The sequence below is a fragment of the Manis pentadactyla genome, chromosome 3, assembly GCF_030020395.1.
Source record: "Manis pentadactyla isolate mManPen7 chromosome 3, mManPen7.hap1, whole genome shotgun sequence".
In the NCBI taxonomy this organism is placed as follows: Eukaryota; Metazoa; Chordata; class Mammalia; order Pholidota; family Manidae; genus Manis; species Manis pentadactyla.
In genome coordinates, this window is record NC_080021.1 from 37741671 (window position 1) to 37757863 (window position 16193).

General features: G+C 39.0%; 1 protein-coding gene across 2 annotated transcripts in view; it reads right to left on the minus strand.

Moving 5' to 3' along the window:
- The window catches only part of ATP6V1C1 (ATPase H+ transporting V1 subunit C1), a 46985-nt gene extending 37277 nt beyond the window's left edge, over nt 1–9708 (minus strand). Inside the window, exons 1-2 of one of the 2 annotated variants that reach the window (XM_036876416.2) lie at nt 9531–9708; nt 7202–7391 (exon numbers count right to left, since the gene is read on the minus strand). The gene's annotated coding sequence lies outside the window, so the exon portion shown is untranslated. The remainder of the gene's footprint in view (nt 1–7201; nt 7392–9530) is intronic. The other variant, XM_036876417.2, reaches the window with a different exon arrangement.
- Between the last annotated feature and the right edge of the window lie 6485 nt (nt 9709–16193).

A 16193-nucleotide genomic window follows, 5' to 3' on the forward strand; every position in this document is an offset into this window, starting at 1 on the left:
TTTTATTGTTGTTAACAACCATTTGATCAATAAATATGAGAGATGCCCTCACACACACACAAAAAAGTACACACTTCCAATTGTAAAATAAATAAGTAACCGGGATGTAATGTATAGCATAAGGAATATAATCAAAATATTGTAACAACTTGGTATGGTGATAGCTGGTACCTAGAATTATCATGTATATAAATGTTGAATCACTGTGTTGTACACCTGAAACTAATGTAATACTGTATGTCAACTACCCTTCAATAAAAAATAATTATCTAAAAAAAAAAAAGAAAATTTGTGACCTCAAGGTCACAAGGGTTTATCCCACTTGGACTTACTGAGTTTCTTAAATTTGTGTTTATAGTTTTTGTCGATTTAGAAATTTTTCATCCATTATTTTCTTTCAATTTTTTTTTCTGCTTCCCTTTTCCTTCTGAGGCAAAAAAAATCACATTAAACCAACTGATATTGTCCCAGAGGTCCATAAGCTTCCATTCATTTTTTTTTTCAGTTGTTTCTCTGTGCATCAGTTTAGAAACTTCTAGATTGCTGAACTTCTCTTTAGAGTAATCTGCTATTCATCTCATGAAACAGACTTTTCTCTTTAGATGTATTTTTCAGTTTTATAAGTTCCATTTTTTTAAACTTTCCATTCTTCCCTCATTATGTTCATGTTTTCTGTTAAATCACTGAGCATACTTATAAGTCATGATGTTACATTGCTGATCACTGGACTTTATTCTCTTCCTTAAGAATGTTGCACTTTGTTCTTCTGACTGGTAATTCAGTTAGTTGAGGATCATCATGATTCACTGAAAGCTTGTTTTTAACTTTGTTAGGATGTGTCTAAGACTTTACTCTAAGGCTAATTTAGCTCTACTACAAAGGTCTAACCTTCTGGAGAGTCTACTGAATGCCCCATGGAGGCATTCAAACACCTCCCTGCCCCAAGTGCCCTAGAAATTTTCAGTTTAAATCTCTAGTTATCCTTTTACTGGCTCTCCTGCAGACACCACTATATAGATTTCTGGTACTTTTTTTCCTCTACTAGCTCCCTCCTTTGGGCAATCTGACTTGTAAATTAAAGCAAGATAAGCCTCCCCAACTCAAAGTCTCCTCAAGGTTCCACCTTCCTAAACCACAGTCCAGAGAGTGTCTCCAGGCAGAACGCCAGAAGAATTATAGGGCTCACTTCATTCGTTTCCTGTCTCTCAGATCCTGTACTACCTGCTGTCCAATATCTGGAAGCTGTTTTTCATGTATTTCAACCAATTTTCTAGCTGTTTATGGCAGGAAAGCAAATACGGTACCAGTTATTCCATCATGGCCAGAAACTGAAGACTCATCTAGTTTGGTTGTATGGATCATAGGGACTTGGCCACAACCTCCCCTTCTCTCAGCACTATGTTTTAACACTTGATAGAAAACAGGAATAACAACAATGAACAAATAACGTAATTCGTAAGAAATGTAACAAGTCTAGGCTGAAAGACTGTAGTAATACTGTGTTTGTACAGAATGAAGCATAACAATGTGTACTGTTTTGGTAATAAAGGGAAAAATGTTCATTTTCATAAAAAAAAAAAGGAACAGATGCAGCTTGAATAGATGTCCCACACATTCATGTGTGTCATTAATTTGCAAATGTGTGGCATGCTATTATAACTGATAAAATAAAAATTCATTTAAAAGCATTAATAAAGATATAATAACCTGCCATCATTAACAGTTCCTCTATCTAAAATAATTAAATATCACATGAGAGCCCCAAAAAGTCTATGATTAAAAAAAGAAAACGGACAATTTCTGGAAGGAAATCTGTCAATATTTATCAAAGCCATAAAAATGCACACACCATCTGACCCAGATATTCCAACCTTAAGAAAGGAAAGAAGGGTATGTATAGGAATAAATATTAAATTAAAAAACATAAGTATTAAAGATTACCTCTTGGGAGTGGATTATGAACGTTTATTTTTATTCTTTCTGAATAGTGCTGTTTCCAAATTATTTAATATTGAATTACTTCAGGTAAACACCGAAAAAAACCCACACACTTCTTTTAAAAGGTACGGCAGTATCCTCATACTTGAAAACATTGAAAAGTTTAGAGACCATTAAATGGCACGGCAAAGACCCGTAGAGATAATACAAAAGAGAAGGGCAGAGTTGGTTTAGTAGTAACTATGTCAGAAGCATGCGATTGAGGTTGGTTAAGCAGCCTTTTTACCTCACTGAGAATGACAGCCAGAGAAAACCCAAATGTCAACTTCAGGAAGCACAATGTAATGGCCAGAGGGCTGTGCTGAGAGTATTAAGACTTGGAATCTAATCCCAGTTCTGCACATCACTGTCTGAGCTAAGTTTTTTCATTTGTAAAATGAGTGTTGGATTATAATATCCAGAATCCTTTTCTGCTCCTGTATTCCATGAATCTATACTGTGTGAGACCCTAGACTCTTTTTTTCTATTTTCTTGTTAAATTCCTCAGGTAATTCAAGTATCAGTCAGGTTTCAGAACCACTGCACTAAAACAGGCATTTCCATGATTATATAATCAGTTACTTATTATATAGTCAATGTTACAAGAAATGGCAACTGTCCTGTAACACGATGGCTGAATGTCCTATCATTATCAAGAATCACACAGTATTGTTAGTGGTACCATAGAGAAATGACGTTTGGTCTATGGAGTTTAGAAACCTTAAATATATCTACCCATTTTTTTGCATGCTTTCTATGGCAGCTTACGAATTTAAAAAGTAAATGAAAAGCAATTTGATACATGAAATCAAGTACAGAACAAAACAAAAATTGGGTAAACACTTGGTCAAAAAAATGTGTAACTTTATTTATTAGGAATAGAATACACATTTAAAATTATCTACAAACAAATAGCAGGTGGCTTTGTCATCACAGTATATAGAGCCCTGATTTATTCCTAAATCAACTTCCTGCAATATTTTTCCAGTGCTAAAAAAATTGCTCTAGGTGACAGAAGGCTGAATAACTTACAAAAATGTATGCCCCAGTCCTGCTTCTTTCTTGGAAATATGACTCCAATCTGCCCATCTTCACTGACTTCTTCTGCCTTATCCTCACAATCTTCCTTAACCTCAAAGGCTTGACCTCAGGCCTGCCTTTAGTTCTCTTCCTGCTTGTCTCTACTCACACAGTCCATTTTGCACAAAACAATCTCTCTTCCTATATAAACCAAACTCAAACTGCCCTTAACAAAAAGATTTTCTCAACTAAATCCAACCATGCAAATCCATTAACAGAACCCCTAACTACTTTTCCCTCAACCTATATGTCTAATTAAGCCCATATAATTAACTGCATATTTTGTACTTTTTGTTTGTATATAATTTCGGTTTAAAGCCATATCGTTCATCTCGCCAAATGTTTTGGGTGCTTAAGTTCCCAGAACTGTGGTAGGCTCTAAGAAGCAAAGCAAATAAAATGTATTCCCTGTCTTGAAGGACCTTAGTCAGCTGTGTGCACGTGCAAGCAGGAGCAGGTCTGTATGAGTAGGTAGGTCTCCGTGTGTTGGTACGAGTAGGAGGAAAACTGAATGCAGGTGACAGGATTTTTAAAGATCAAAGCAGAATACATCAGAAGCACAAGAGAAATACTAGTCAAATTCTTAAACACTTATCTTATATGACTGCAATAAATATGTTGCTTTAAAAAAGAAACAGTGGTAGTAATTCTTTTTCAGAAAGGAAGGAAGGAAGGGTGAGAAGAAAGGAAAACCCAGGTCCAAAGCTCTGAAACTCTTACTTACTTTATCAACCTACATCAGGGAATTTGAAGGCTGTGGATTATCTTCCTACCACAATTGACTTGAATTATAAAATAAAAACAGTAAAGCAATAACTGCAACAGTAACACCAAAGGTGGGATAACAAGCCCAAACAGGTGAGCTGCCAGCGCTTTTGTGACGGTGTGCACCTGACCCAAGATAGGGGGAAAATAGCACAGCCCAATACTTAACTGATTTTAATGCTTTCAAGAAACCAATATTTAGTTTCTGAAATGCCACCACCTTTCACAGTACACTAAATTTCACAATAAATTAAGACTGAAGGTAGTCTATATGCAAAACAACTCCTTTTTAGCCCTTTAAACTACTACATTTACTAAAATGGCTTATTGCAAAAAAACACAAGAAAGCATACCTCAGTTACCAGTGAAATATCACATAGCCTTTCAGTTGTGGCACATCAACTTTTAACAGAAATTATCAGTGCAAAAGATTTACCACAACCCCTTATTTAAAAATGTTGCCACATCCTATCCTAGAAATTGTTAACACCATACAAACAAAACGTAAGAATAACTGTTTCCTATTTGAATGTCAAAATTCTCTTTCAAAACAGAAGGGGTGGGGGATGATTGTAATAAAACTTGTTTAAATGTTTCCTATAACTAAAAGGGGGATTTTTACCTTTTAAGGAATACGTTCATGATTGATACAGCATGAAATTTTTAAATTGCCAGAACATATACCTTCTTTAAATAAATCTTGCCTGTTTTGTCTTCAACTGAAACAGTTATTTGTAAATGCTCTATAATTATATTAAAGACTATCTGAATTTCACAACATATATATACTTAAAGATGACAAGTTGATATTTAATATGTGTATTTTAAAAATAACTACCATCTTTTTATTTCACAGTCAGCTAGAAATAAATCTGTAAAAGCTAAGCCTCTCTTTCACACTGAAGCCTATCATAAAAACTGAAACATGTTTGGGGGGGTTGGGGAGGTAACAACACAGAATACAATGCTGGAAAACTACCTGTAATTTCTGGTAAAGCTGGATGAATTGGTAGACACAGCAAGGAGGGCACTTACACCATTACTGAAACTAATCATCGAAACATTCTGAGCTCCCAGACTTCCTCCCTGCTACAGGCAACTCAGCAATGACCCAGGAAGCAAACAATTCCTCCCATGCCAGGGGATTCCCATTCCCTGAATCTACACTCATGGCTCCCAAAATGGTACTTCCCTTTTCTTCTGGGCTGGTATTTTATAATAGTAACTGGACCACAATACCACGTTCCACTAAAAGGTGCTGGTACCTCTAACACAATGTATTCTAGCCTGAAATTAATCAAGTTAAAGACTTAAAACAAAGTAGTTTTCCCCAATCCATCACTCTGGTAAGACTGAGATTCTGTTTACTGGTAATGACAACCACTTACTGAAAATGTATAAATACTTCAATATGTTAACTGATTTTGTACTTAATTTCTTCAAAGATGTTACCACCACCATCACTTGCAGATTGAAGAGAACAGTTAATGAAATTACTTATCCAAGGTCACAGTTTGTGACTACATACATTTTACATACTAGTTTATTAAAATACTACTGTTAACTTCTGTATCCGTAACATTTAGTACAGTACCTGGCCCTTAAAAAGCACTCAGATAACTGTCCAACAAATCAATGATGGCACCACACTTGGTGTTTAGCAACCAAATGGTACCTCTCTTCTCCAGGAGGAGTTTGGAAATAAATGGAAGCATTTTAGATTGCCCCAAAATAGGGGGCACTTTCAGCACTTAATGGATGGAGGCCAAACAGTGGATAGTCCTGTCCAAAATGCCAATTAGCACCCTTCCAGACACACTAACTATAGGCTAGTGGACAAAAAACTTACATGATAAAGTTAATCTACCTGTTAATCAGCTTAATTCATAACTTTCTTAAAATGTCTTAAAAGATACATTAATATCTATGAAACACCATTTTTGCATTTACCTGACATCTGATTTTCAAATACATACACACACCCCTAATTTCAGATATAGAGCTAATGCTCCATCTTGTAACCAAAGCACCTCTCCTCCACTGCCCACCTGACTCCTTTTTTTTTTTTTTTGTGAGCAGGCGCGGCTCCTTGCTTGCCCGCAACCCAGCGTCGGGTCGCAGCCCGCCTCACTTCGTCCCCCAGAGGCCAAGCTCCGACCCCCGCCCTTCATTCGAAGCCCCTCTCCACGGAGGACCAGTCCTGACGTTAAGGCTGCGCTCTGCTCATTTTGCCCTTGCTGTATATAGTCATTGACTACATAACACACGTGCCCTTTCGGCGTTTGAGCTGTTTTGAGCTGCAGGCCAATCAAGACTCTGGAGGGGCTCAAGAGAAGCCTTTGCCACCTGGCTCCTTTTTAAACTCAATAAATGTATACCAGATTTGCACAATGACATTTAGAAGCAGATTTCCCACTGGAAAGGAATTGTATTTCATTATTGAGAATATAGTTTGAAATTTCCAGTTTCAAAGGTCACTCGTGTCAATAAGAAATTTTAGTCTGCCCTACATCATTGCTTGAGCTAACCTTCCAAGGGCACTATGCTAATGGGCTTCTAGTATGCCTTAAAAACATCAGTGAAATGGGAAACTAGCATGAGTTAGTTTATAACTAAAATGGTATGAGATTCCACATCCAAAGGATGAAAAAGATTTACTCCTGCAGATTAAATCAGAATATGTACAAAAACAAAATTTAACTAGGAAGTAATTAGTCAAAACTGTTAGTTACACCTAAACAGACTCAAGTTCAAAAAAAAGACTGACTGCTTAGGAACTGGTGGTCTACAAGAAGACCCTTTTGCAAAGGTTTATTTTGGCATTTCAGTTTTGCTCTTTGACCAGTGGATTTCACAAGTTCTTGAAATAATCACAGCATCAGATTTTTGAAGTCCCCAAATTTCTTTTTAGGTTATAAAAACTAATGTTAATGAGGTTTCTAAGACTAATGTGTCAAAAAACAAAAATGAGTATTTCCTGCTTGGTTTTAAAAACAGAATTACACTAACCATCTAGCTCCCAGCATTTACTTCAGTAAGATCCTCAGTACTGTTTCTTTAGATTTTATCTACCCTACAAGACACACAAGAGAAAAAAAAGGGGGGGGAATACTGAGACACAACCCTGAGGCTTGGTCTCCAAGCATAACCTGAGACTGGCTTGTTGCCAAAGAACCATCACTGAAAACCTGAACTTTCAGCTTACCTCTGTTGCTCATTATGTCCTCCAGTTGAACTGTAAATTGAACAGCTCTACCCAAGCTTACAAGATAATTTTTAAAGCAGGTCCAACACTGCCAAATCCCTTGAACCTGTCCTACTAGAAAAAATTCACCGAAAAGTGCTGCATCAAAGATTACAATCGCCTCAAGAAACTCACCCTTCTCTGTAGATGTGATTGTGGTAATATTTTGCAGGTAATCAGCAGGAACAATACACCAGCTGTCAGAAGACCATGGAAGTTATGTCAGACCTAGACAAATCACTTGATCTCTGTTTCTAGCTCCAAGGGTCTAGATAGGTTCCATCTATGCAATGAATAGCATGTTCATCTACTTTTTCTCAAAGACCTGGGAGAACAAAATAAACATGAATGGTAATCGAGTCCTCCCTGATAACTAACTGTTGTTCAACTGTTCTGGAGTAGATCACATTACCAAAGGCTAAGTTTGGAAGGCCAGATTTTTGCAAAGGAGTCTCCAACCAACCCCAAAATGATCGAGCCTCCCTGGTGTGTACCTCAGGACAGCACAGGGGTTAGTTATAACTACCCTCAGTGAAAGGTACAGACGGTATCTAATCATTCTTTCCCTTCCCCAACTCCTTCAGTCAACTAAACGTGAGTTCAGTTAAACATTCTCCTTAATACCCTAGTGGAGAGATAAGGTATCCTGCCTTCAAACCCTTCAGTGGCTCTCCACTTTCTACAGTAAATAGTTTCAATTGCTTTGCCATCTCTTGGTTAGATTACAACAATGTCCTCCTGAAGTGGTCTCCCCTCATTCACTTTTGCACCTTCCACATTCTCAACATAATTTTCTTTTCAAAAACTACGTCTGACTCACTCTATCGCCCATAATCTTCACAGGCTTCCCTCTGCTTTTAGGGTAAAAGCCTTGCTGGGCCTGACCCAAGCCTTTCCCAACCTGCCTCTCTCACACAGCTCCCTCCAGATTCAGCCACACTGGCCCTCCTACAACTTCTCCAAAGCTTTATTCTTTTTCACATCTCAGGGCATTGATATATGTTGTTCCCTGTGCCTGGAATGCTTTCATTTACACCTCCACATCCTTATCAGCCTCTTTTCAGATGTCAGTTAGAAAGTGATATCCTCCAAAAAGCCTTCTCTGAACCTTCTATAAAGGCCAGGTCCTTATATATGAACTGTTTCACACCACTTGTTAACTGTTACTCCTTCAAAGCACATTTCACATTTACATGATTTTTTAATTAAAATTCGTCTCCTCCACTTGACTGTAAGCTCTACTGAGAGAGACGCTGTTCCTAAACTCTAGCACTAGCACAATACTTGATATACAACTTAATATACAGTGGAGTGAAGAGGTACATGAGTATCATTCAAGTCATTTACCCACCCAACTTTACTTCCCATGTATCCAAACTCAAATCCGCCACAAACCTGACTTTTGACTCCCCTAAAAGCACTATTTTTCCTCATCTTTGGGCCTTTAAATCCTGTGCATTTCCCTGCCTGAAAAGTTCTGCTTATTTCTCTCCATCTGCTGATACCCCACTGGCTTTCCAAGACCCAACACCAGTTTTTTTTCCCCCCAGGTTATTTTCTAATAATGCCAGTTCACACATCTGTCCCTGCTCCACAATTCCAAAGCACTTTGCATTCTCTGTTTGAAAATTACATATAACCTCAGAGTACTTCAATGTGTCATGTGTGTGTGACTTAACGTCCTAACACTGGTGCGAACTTCTAAGGGTGGACTGTTTACACCCAACTCTTCCACTCCTAGAGACATGCCAAGTACTGAGCTCTCAATGAAATACTTGATTTTTCCCTAACATACCAGCTTTTTCCTTCTGAAAGAATACTAACTTCCCCTGACTCCTCTGTTTCTCAGGCCATTCAATTTGCCTTCTGTGCCTCTCCTCACAAGTTTCTTTTCAGGGGTTTCTTTCCTACTCTCCCTCCATTCTAATAAAAAAATGGTTTGCATCCACCAGACATTTTTTGCATCTTGTCTATAAATACCCTGCGTCTTCTGCAAGGGTACCCTGTCTGCAGTGAGGGGGTCTAACCCCTTTATCCTGCCATCCCCCTACTCAAAAGCGTTTACACCCAGTGAAGGCTCTTGAGCTCGCTGTAACCTCACACACATCACCCCAGATCCTCATCTGGGCCACTCTGTCACCTTTCATCCCCCTCAACCAAGAGGGCGTGGATTTGTTGTGACACCCCCACCCCCAATCCAAGGAGAAATGTCCCAGTGCCTCTGCCACTGAGTACCCCCTAGGGCCCTTTCCCCCCCCCTTCTCCTGTTCCTTACAGAGGAAACCCAGGCCCCATGTTGTGACGAACTGACGCCAAGAAACCAGACACAGCCACTAGGCAGCTCCAACGCCACAGCCTCGGCCGCAGCGCCTGTCCCCATCCCTCCCTCCCTCCCAGGCGGCGACCGCGGCGCAAGGATCCGCCTGGCCGTACTCCCCATTCGAGGCCGCCATCGCTCACTGACCCAGAAAGGTGTCCAACGAGGAAGTGGAAACAGCAAAAGGTACGGAGGCGGAGAGCCTAGCAGACTTTAGCGGATCAGCGCTCCATCCCTCCCCGACCTAAGATCCGGCCTCACGGCTTCCTCGACCCCAGCGCCCACGGAGCAAGTCACGTGCCAGTGGAGCAGTCAGCTGACCGCGGCGCGCGCCGCTCCGCCTACGCGCGCGCCACTGCGCAGCCGCAGCCGCAGCCGCAGCCGCTGCCGGGACCTCGGGAGAGGGGCGGGGCTGGGAGGCTCTCTGAGGAGCCCGGGAGGCCGAGAGTCGGAGGAGGTGGTAGCTGTCCAGGGGCGGGTGTGGTTTTCCGCTTTCCGCACTGTCCTGGCGCAGTTTCTGCCGCCACCTGTTAACGTCACCACCACCATGCCTAACGTTATCCCACGTCTTCAGGTTTCTGCTGGTCAGAATTTTGTCTCCAGTCCCTACACAAGCCTCTGCACTCGGAGTTTTTAAAGCGCCCCATTTTCTGAGTAATATCCTTAATAGTTCAGTTCATTCAGCTCGTTCACATTTTCCTTCCAGTCCACTTCAGGTTCATTCCATAAATGGTCATGGAGCATTTACTGTGCACTTGGTATGGTGCTAATTTTTTAGGATAATCTGGAGCGAATCACCCTTGGCACGAGAGAGCACGTTAGCTAGTACAAGGGTATGTGTGGCGTGGGATAAACATCGTAAATAGTTGAAACCACATTAAACAATGGAAAACCGAGGAAGGTTTCAGGGAAGGCTTGGACAGGAGAAAGCAGGGGCAAGAACAGTAGGAAGTCTTTCTTCTGAACCCTGCGAATTTGATAGGCTTGGGAAGATAGGTGGTATTACTCTAATTTAGAAACAGAATTTATTGATTTTTTACTTTAGTCCTTTTACAGACTTACAGATGAGAGTGAAAAACCAGAGGTCACTGAACTGTTTAGCACAAGGGAACAGACATAATCTAACTTTAGATTCTGGCTGCATTACTAACTGTATACTTCTAAACTTCAGCTTTTCACTTGTAAAATGGTGGTAATAGTACATACTTTATAGAGTTCCTGTGAGGATTAAATGAAATAATGCATTTAGCACAGTGCCTGGCACATAAGGAAATAGTAAATGGTTGCCATTATCACTACATATTAGAGGACTCAGATTTTCTGACCTATGCCTTCTCTGCTGTTGTTTTCCTGCAGAAATTCACCACAGAATTTCTTAGATCCTTAGTATTAGGTTGGGCAGAAAATAACAACCAACCAAACTATCCCCAACATGATGCTTTTCACCAATTCTGGGAGAAGTTCAGGTAGTTCCAACAACCAGTTCTATAACATGGCTTTAGAAACTTGTCAGGAATTCCAAAGGCTTTCGTATCACAAAATGGGCCTAAAGGCAATATTTTGTTAGATCTGTACTGTCCAATAAAACTTTCTTCAATGGTGGAAATGTTATTCTCTGCTGGCCATATGGTATCCAATCACCCTTATGTAGCTATTGAGCACTTGAAATGTGGCTAGTGTGACTATAGAACTAAATTTTTAAATTTATTCCATGTTAACAATTTAAATATACACAAGAAACTAGTGGCAGCTGCTTTGGCATGCAATTGTAGGGTCCGCGTTAGAAAACTTTTGGTTTCCTTATGTTTGTATATGGACCTGAAGCAGAATTCTCATCTCGGTTTCTTAATTTTTAAATTCAAGTGCATCTACTTCTGACCTCCCCACACTTTCCAGTGTTTTAAAACACTGTATTATACTTGAGGCAGTATAATGTAGTGCCCAATAAATGTTAGCTCTAATTATCATTAGGCCTAGCATATCTCACTTAAAAACTCAAGCAAACAGGGAATGTAAATTAGTTCAACCATTGTGGAAAGCAATATGGAGGTTCCTCAAAAAGCTCAAAATAGAAATACCACTTGACCCAGGAATTCCACTTCTAGGAATTTACCCTAAGAATACAGCAGCCCAGTTTGAAAAAGACAGATGCACCCCTATGTTTATTGCAGCACTATTTGCAATAGCCAAGAAATGGAAGCGAACTAAGTGTCCATCAGTAGATGAATAGATAAAGAAGATGTGGTACATATACACAATGGAATGTTATTCAGCCATAAGAAGAAAACAAATCCTACCATCTGTAACAACATGGATGGAGCTAGAGGGTATTATGCTCACTGAAATAATCCAGGCGGAGAAAGACAAGTACCAAATGATCTCACTCATATGTGGAGTATAAGAACAAAGGAAAAACTGAAGGAACAAAACAGCAGCAGAAGGGTAGGGAGGGATAAGGGGGTGGGGGAAAGAGGGTATTAAGATTAGCATCCATAGTGGGGTGGGAGAAAGGGGAGGGCTGTACAACACAGAGAAGACAAGTAGTGATTCTACAACATTTTGCTACGCTGATGGACAGTGACTGTAAAGGAGTATATAGGGGGGACCTGGTATAGGGGAGAGCCTAGTAAACAAAGTATTCGTCATGTAAGTGTAGATTAATGATAAAAAAAAAAATAGCAGTTCCTGTGTGGTGACCTCCAATGAGTTCTACACAGTGATATAAAGGGCATATAAAAGTGTAGGCAAAGGGTCTGTTTGTGTTTATACAGAGGATCAAAGCCTAATTGGGCTACCCCGAAAATGAACTAAGATACGATATGAAAAAGAACTTCCAACATCAGCACTCTCGGGAAGACTCATGACAGAAGATGATCAGAAAAAAAAAAAACCCCAACAAAGATCCACACACTGCCACAGGTGTAGATGCACTCATCCCACCAGTTCCTGGACTTGCCATGGGAATGAAGAAGGAGATATCTAAGCTGGCCTGTGCATACAGTAAAACAACAAATTTGACTGGATCTATACTGTTGGAACTCAACCAAGAATTAGGAGAAATGCAAATTGTAGCACTCCAAAATCTTACAACCACAGACTATTTACTGTTAAAAGAACATATGGGATGTGAACAGTCCCCAGGAATGGGTTGTTTTAATTTATCTGAATTCTTTCAGACTGTTCAAGTTCAGTCGGACAATATCCACCATATCATAGATAAGTTTTCACAAATGCCTAAGGTGCCTAACTGGTTTTCTTGGTTTCACTGGAGATGGCTGGTAATTACAGGTATGCTTTGGTTATGTAACTATACTCCTATTATGTTGATGTGTGTGCGCAATTTAATTAGTAGTTTAAAACCTATCCATGCTGAAGTTACTCTACAAGAAGATATGTCAAAGAAATAATCAATCTTCCCAGGTTTTCTGCTGCCTGCTACTTCGAGCTTTTCTTCTTCCTACCTAATTACAACCTTTAAATAGAACTCGTGCCACATGTCGAATTTACCGAGTATCATAATTCTTCCAAGTGGTAAAGACACCTCAAGACAAATGCTGGGCATAGAAGCCACAGGGCATTAATATGCAAAGAAGTAAAAAGCTAACCTTTTCAAACAATAAGGCTTCTCTCTCACTTACCAACTTAACATTTCCCTGTATGGCCCCGGAAGATGACTGGTTAGCCATAGACGGGTAAGATTCCTCAAGGGAGGAACAACCTAAGACAGGCACAGTCGCAGGGGGCCATCAGGTGAGAAAATGGGGATCAGCAGAGGTGAGGCTTAGAACCTCCCCCCTCATGTTCTGAGAGAAATCTTCTGCATACGTGGATGTTTTATTGCCCTTGTCTAGCTCGGATTAACACATAGTCTACAGGCACACACCTGATCATCTACATTTGCTCTCTTACAACACTAAACTCTGTTTTCTATCTTTATCTCGTATCTACCTACCACTTCAGCATTTTATTAAAAATAATAATAATAAAGAGAGAAATGTGGTATCCACATATAAATCAAGTTTAAAAATCAAATGAATATTCATATTTGAACTGACTATTTATAGTTCATAATGCATGAACAAAACCGAAAGCTTCTGTGATGACTGCCCTTGTACTGTTCACCATGTAACTTATTCACTATGTAAGAATTTGTACTCCATGTAAGAACTTGTTCGTTATGCTTCAGAAGATTGGAGACTGACGAAAATTAGGCTTGGGGTGGATTAATGATTGTGCATTGAGTATTGACCCCCCTATACAGAATTTTATTGTTGTTAACAACCATTTGATCAATAAATATGAGAGATGCCCTCAAAAAAAAAAAAAAAAAAAAAGAACAAATAAAAAACTGAAGGAACACAACAGCAGCAGACTCACAGAACCCAAGAACGGACTAACAGTTACCAAACGGAAAGGGACTGGAGAGGATGGGTGGAAAGGGAGGGATAAGGGCAGGGAAAAAGAAAGAGGGCATTACGATTAGCATGTATAATGGGGGGGGGCATGGGGAGGGCTGTACAACACAGAGAAGACAAGTAGTGACTCTACAGCACTTACTATGCTGATGGACAGTGACTGTAATGGGGTTTGTGGGGGACTTGGTGAAGGGGGGAGCCTAGTAAACATAATGTTCCTCATGTAATTGTATATTAATACCAAAATAAGATAAATAAAACTAGCAAACATATTTAATGTAAGTAGGACATGATTGCTTTCTAATGGCTTCTAACGGCAAGGGATTAGTGTTTTATATGCAGAGAGGAAGCTCGTTTTTCTACATTACACATAGGAGCATACCGGGTATCTAAGTATGTGTAATAGGCATGCTGCACCTACTTTTCCTCCATTTCTAACTATATATATATATATATATATATAGTCCCCATCTGAAAGCACTTTCTAAGCTTAAAGCACTAAAACAATGCACAGGGAAGATTTACTTTTTTCCTTATAATATTTTAAAGAGAAAAAAATTAATGATCTAATTAAAGTGGGGACATATTTTAAATTAATGGCACAGTAGGAATCTAAACCATTTTCACCCTCCTGTAATATTAAAAATAACTTGAAAGTTGGTACTGATATTCCCCTTAGGAAAGGACATGTCCTTGTTCAGGAAAATTTACCTTGATAAACTAGCAGAGTAGACCATAAACTGAGAGCATGGGTAAATGGAATCAAAGAAAACAATGACACAACTTAAACTAGTTTCCCATAGAGATTGGAAAAAAACAAATTGACGGGCTGGAGGGGTGGAAGGGAGGCATAGGGAAGTATAGAGAAGAGAGAAGGGAAAAAAGAAAGCAACACAACGAAGGACTTACATAAAACGAGGAGTGTTTAGAACTCCATTGGAGACTCTTTCAATTGCTGTCATGTAAATCCTCAGTCATCTGCCCAACCGTTTAATAAAGTCTAAGTGCAAATGCTTTATACGAGCTTTTTTTTGGTAGAAACTTTTCTATCCAGTTTACATTACCATAAAGAACTCAGGCAAACTGATAAGAATGATCAGTGAGACCCCAACACACAAATGAGGAAAAAGCACAATTGAGAAAAGAAGAAATACCACTGGTTAAAATGGGGAAATGTTAGTAGTACTAAAAAATATAAATGACAATATAAATATTAATAATAAATAAATAATATATAAAATAAATATAAATAAGGACTTATGTTAACAGAGAAATATATACATTAATAGCCAATACTAGTATAAGTCTGATAAGATGGACTGTCTTATACTGCTAGTGTAAATGTAAATTGGCACAACTTTTATGGTCAGTGATTTGACTTATGGATGCAAAGTTTTAAAAATGCCCATTCCATTTGATCCACATTAGGGTGGAAATAATCCAAAACACAGGAAAATGCTTATGAAAAATATGTTCATTACATTATAGTATCTGTTTTCATCATCAACAACATTTATTAAAGATTTAGTTGAAGAACTAAGCTCCTTATGAAGGAAAGTGTCAAAAATGGGTTGAGTTTTGTTATCTTGAATGTTTAGAGTTTAATATTCACAGTTAATGAATAGAATACACTAGACCAGTGGCTCTCAATCAGAGGACATTTGGCAATGTCTGGAGACATTTTTGCTCGTCACAACCTGTGGAGAGAAGGACATTACTAATATCTCGTGGGTAGAAACCAGGGTGCTGCTAAAAGCATTGTACAATGTACAAGGCAGACCCCACAACAAAGAATTATCTGATCCCAAATGTCTGTAGTGCTGAGGCTGAGCACCCTGGTATCAGATCCATGACAGTCTCAGGTTCCCAAATTCTTGATTATCAATACAGTATATAATGCTGTTTTAAAATCTGTTTTCAATCTGTAATTGAGACAATAGTATCTGCCTCTATTGTTGTAACAATTAAATAGAATCATATAATAAATTATAATCAATTGCCACTTTGAGCTGTCAGCTAGGCTCACTCACTAGCTAAGAGATTGGTTCCTATATTCCAGCCTCATAGAGAATTCCTGATTGGTCACAGTCACAAATCTTTACATATCATGCCCCTTGTTTGAGAATAACAGAAATGGAATTTTTTAATCAGTAAATGCCAAGTATTTAATGAATACTGGCTTTTAATATCACAGGTTTTCATTTATTCCTGTCCTAACAATTAATAGATACTATTTAAACAAAAAGAAGGAAATAAACATCACCTATTCTTTCATGACTCTGGGAAAATCACTTGGACACATCCTTGAAGAACATTTCTATTCAGATGCATGCATATCTGCAACCTGTGGCATGGGCTTGGCAGCAGGGGGTAGCGTCTGTGTCCATCCTTCCCC